Raw genomic sequence first — 5,504 nt, 5'->3', positions numbered from 1 at the left:
TATGTTGCAATGAAAGATGAATCTAATGAGAATGAGAAAACTGCACTAATCTCACATGTGAGTAAGAATGAGAGATGGATAATTGACAATGGTTGCTCACATCGTATGACTGGTGATACAAGTAAGTTTGAAAAGATAGAACATTATAATGGAAGTAGTGTTAAGTTTAGAAATGATGCACCATGCTATGTGAAAGTTTAAGGATTAATTATTTTGAATGATAAGATCAGATGTGACAATGCATATTGGGTTGATGGATTGAAATATAACTTTTTGAGTATGGCACAGTTGAACAACTCAGGCTACCAAGTTGAATTCTAGAACAAGAAGGCAAAGATCTATGATGCTATGACTAAACTAATTGGAAGTGGATAGCAAACAAGAGGTAATTTGTTCTATCTAGACCTATCTAAAGATACTTGTCTTTTTGCACAATTTGAAGATGTTTGGTTATGGCATAAGAGGCTATGTCATGTGAACTTTGATAATTTGGTAAGAACTAGTCAAATGAAAAGAGTAAGAGGATTGCCAAGATTGAGAAAATATGATAAAGTGGTGTGCTAATAACGTCAAATGGGAAAAATGACAAAGTCTAGTTTCAAGAGAAATACATATTGTTCTAATGATATTTTGGAGTTGGTTCATACAAATTTATGTGGTCCTATTGGAGTGAAAATCTATTATGGTGACAAGTACTTTATTCTATTTGTTGATGATTTCTCTAGAATGATGGCTATGATGCTTATAAAAGAAAAATATGATGCTTTAAAAATGTTTAATTGGTATTTAGCTAGAGTTGAAAAGGAAACAAGTAAGAAATTGAAGTATTTGAGATCAAATAGAGGAGGTGGATTCATATTTGAGGAATTCAATATATTTTGCAATGACAATGGAATCAAGAGACAAATGAGTGCACTAAGGACTCCACCACAAAATGAGATAGTTGAAAGAAGAAATAGATCAATCATGGACTATTAAATAACATTGACGATGGAAAATAATATTTAACAAAAGTATTGGAGGGAATCTATAAGTACTATCATTTATACACTGATCTGAGTTCAAGTCAATAAAAGTACAAATAAAACCCCTTTTGAACTTTTGTATGGTTATGCACCTAATTTCAATTATTCAAAAAATTGGAAGAAAGTGTTACATATTGAAAGATGCATGGAAAGAAAAACTTGATGCAAAGAGTGATGAAGGTATATTATTAGGATATTCCACTTAAATCAAGACATACAAGTGTTTGAATTCTAACACTAACAAGATTGTGGAAAGTGCAAATGTTAGAGTTGATGAGTTTGTAGAAAAAAATGAAGAGGAATAAAAGAAAGAACCTGAAGACTACATAAACTTTTTCTACATCTATGAAAGAGAAACAAGTACATTACTTGAACCAGAGAAAGAGGTTATTGAGCATTAACAACTAGGCACTATCAAGGTTCTATAGAACAACTTTTTCAAGCATCAACATGCTACGAAGCTTAGGTTGTAGGAGTCAAGTCACAGAGAGAGGAAATTGAACACTAGATAGACAATGTCATGTTGCAATAAGAGAAACCTAAAGAGGATGAGCAAGATGGACCAAGTGAATTACCACAAGGAGAGAGAAGATCTTAACCTTTTTTTAGGAAAATATGTAAGAAGGAACCATACACGTAATCGAATAATTGGAGATAAAGATTCAGGATTCATGACAAGAAGTAAGTTGAAGAATGATACATGTTTACTATGTGAGTTTGAGCCAAGATCAATTAAAGATGCACTGGAAAATGAAGATAGGATTAAAGCAATGAATGAGGAAATTGATCAAATAGAGAAGAACAAGACACAAACGTTGGTACCTAGAACAAAGCACAAGAATGTGATTGGAACAAAGTGGGTATTAAAAATCAAGATGAATAAGAAAGGTGAAGTCACAAGGAACAAAGCAAGATTACTTTGTATGGGATATGCGCAAGAAGGAATTGACTATGGAGAGACATTTTCCCCAATTGCAAGGTTGGAAGGAGTAAGAACTTTACTTGCATACGTTGCTTAAACATATTTCAAGGTATATCAAATTAATTTCAAAATTTGCATTTTTGAATTGAATCTTAGAAGAAGAAGTCTACACTAAAACACCTGAAGGATTTTTTGATCCTAACAAGAAGAGAATTGTATGTCATATGCACAAAGAATTATATGGTTTCAAACAAGCCTCTAGACCATGGTGTGAAAGGTTACATACATATTTCGTAAAAAATGGTTTTGCAAGAACTAATGATAATAGTAGTTTGTATATGAAAAGTGAATATGAGAACAAGATATTGCTAGATGAAATATTTGTTGATGATATCATATTTGGAGGACATGATGTGTTGTACAAATAATTTTCTAATGAAATGAAGAAATTATTTTAGATGTCAATGTTTGGAGATATTAATTCTTTGTTGGTTTACAAGTTTATCAGATAAAAAAGAGGCATATACATTACACAAGTTACAAAGTATATCAATGAGACATTGAAGACTTTTGGAATGGAAGATTCAAGAGAAGTTGGAACACCTATGGTCATTGGTCACAAACTTTCAAAGAATGATGATTTTACTAAGTAAATTTGACATTGTATAGGTCAATTATTGACAAACTACAATATGATGTACATAGAAGACCTGAAATTGCATTATATGCTGGTATTATTGCAATATTTTCTACTAATCCAAAGGAGAATCACATGATGGTTGTGAAAATGATATTGAGATATATGAAAGGAAAAGAAGACTATAGACTATGGTACAAGAAGAATGACAAGTTTGAGATGAAAGTTTACACAAATGTTGATTGAGTAGGAAACATTGATGACTGAAAGAGTACAAGTGGAGGCTCTTTCTTTCTAGGCAGGAGATTGATTTCATGGACAAGAAAGAAGCAAAACTACATTTCTCAATCTACATAAGAGGTTGAGTATGTTGCTATAGCAATTAATGTTGGAATTACAATAGGAAAGGTAAACTCTAAGAGGGGGGGTGAATCAATGCTTCAAACTTTTACCCATAAAACATTCACCATACATCCATCTCTCAATTCAATAATAAACTAAAATACCATATAAAGCATATAAATCTAAGGTATGTAAAGAAGTAAACATTCACACATATATGACACAAGATATGATTACCCTGAAAGCCCACAATGAAAAGGTAAAACTGGGGTAGGGATGACACCCATAAATCTTCACTACTACAGTAATAAAGTGTATCTAATGAAGGTTACAATGTTTGATCATGAAATATGATCTACCCTGTGAAAGGTCTACCTTGTTAAAGGCTTACAAAGACTATTAGGTCTTACCCTATTAAAGGATTTCAACACCCTATTAGAAGTGTGCTTGATTAAAGGACTTCAACTCACAATTAAGTAAGCACCTTGCTAGAGGATCTCAATACAACTTGTTAGGACTACTCTTTTAAGAGATTCAACTGATTCACCTATTAGAATGTCTCAACAATGATCCTGCAATTAGCACTTTGTTGCTTGATGTTAGATCACCTCTATATTGATGTGTACTTGATCCTTTCTGATCAAATGTCTCTCTGTTGTCCACTGTTTCCTTCCTCTATTCTCCTTTAATTGATTTTTCAATGTAATTCAAATTCATTATACCTTGGTCACCATAAATGCTCTGTTTGCGCATGTAAACTTTCCTTCTCTTCTCCTTAAGAATTCTTAGAAAGTTTAGGATTTTTCATCCTTAAGAAGACCTAGGTGACTTAGGATTAGGTCTGAATCAATGGTTGTGATTCACTCATATTGTCTCTTAAACCTTCCCTTTTCTTTATTGGATGCATGTAATACATAGGGATTCACATTTAAGATTCATCCTTATCGACAAAAGATCATAAATTAATCCTTAAGTCAGCTAAAAAAATAGTTTACATAGTACTTTGTGCCAATACAAACAACTATGTCAAAAATGTGTTACTCGACATTTGAAGTCCTTGGTGCTCGACACTAACTATGACTTCAATGCTATCACTCAGCATGCACTACTTTCTCGACTCTTAAATCACTCAACACATATTATCTTGCTCGGCACTTGAATGACTTGGCACATGAGTGACTCGACACTCACTATTTCAACATGCTCTAACTTACATGTTGTGCTCGACATATGTTACTTGTTCGACATGAACTAAGTAAATGACTTAAGTGTATAGAAACTTACTTGTCAAAACCAATCTGAGATTAACAATCTCTCCCTTTGACATGAGTGTCAAAAACATTTGGTCATGCATTAATGATCTTTATCCTTATAGGCATAGCATATATATTTATTCGGCTTCTATACAAAATTTTGCAACATATGACTTATACCTCAAAATTTCATAACTCCCTCCAAGTTGTTTATTCTGTATTATGCATCAACTAATACTCTTATGTTTTTCCTGCCTAAGATTTTTGCATTTTGTTGTTTCTATGTTCTTTGTCTCTTACTCCCCCTTGGGTATAGACGTCTCTTTGTTCTACTTGCTTGCTATGCTTGCTCCCCCATTGCTCTTACTCCCCCTTTTTGACATTGATGTCAATGGGTTACACACTGATAGTGTATTTTTCCAAAAAGGATTTATGGACCTCAAGTATAATCTTAAGAGCTACATCCCAATTATCAAAAGCTACCTCCAAAGACTTAATTTGGATGGCTAACTCGTCAGTAAGGTGCACTAAGCCATCCAATGTAGAAATATCGGGGTCTTTCTTCATAAGTGTTTCTGCATAGCCTAGTTCCTTGTATAAGATCTCCATACGAGGAGTCAATGTTGACTGGATGTTGATCAATTTAGCCATTATGTTGGCTTCATCTACTTGTAATGATGCTAACTAACTCTAGGATTGCAAGAGATAGCTGAAATGTTTTTCACTTTGAGTTGGAGACTTGGGCAAAGTAGCACCAGATGACTACATGTGGCTCTCCAAACTTAGAATGTGACTTCTTACTTCTTGTGTGAATAGTGTAGGATTATATAGTTTGGTGTAGAGAGAGAAAATGTTCTCTAGTACCTTCTTTACACTTTCTATCTTGGTTGCTAGCTCAACCTGTGTCAGTGCAATATCACTAGATATCTTCTCATTTACCTTGTTTTGAAACTTTCTTTTAGACCATTCTAGTAATTTTACATTAGTATCTAGATATATGTCACTAATCCTCTCCACTATATTGGTTAATTTTTCAATGATGGGCTTATATTCATTTGGGGTTGGTAGACTGAATGCATCTAGGAAAATCTCTTTAATGTCAATCAAAGCTTGCATCTGCCTATGCTCACTTCTAAACAGTTCTTGATTTTTCTTCCTTGCCAGAGCCTCCATTAATATACCCATATGCTCAATTGTGATTGTTGCTAGATAAAATTTAGGCAACACAATCTCTTCATCTAGGCTAACATCTCCATAAGTAATCACCTCTTATGCCTTAGATGAGCTAGGACTCAGTCTTGAGAATTGCAATGATGTAGCATCTG

Source organism: Cupressus sempervirens, chromosome 8 (genome assembly GCF_028749045.1).
Source record: "Cupressus sempervirens isolate cs-2001-9-10 chromosome 8, ASM2874904v1, whole genome shotgun sequence".
NCBI lineage: Eukaryota > Viridiplantae > Streptophyta > Pinopsida > Cupressales > Cupressaceae > Cupressus > Cupressus sempervirens.
The sequence above is the reverse complement of the archived record's forward strand: the minus strand, read 5'-3'. Positions refer to the sequence as shown.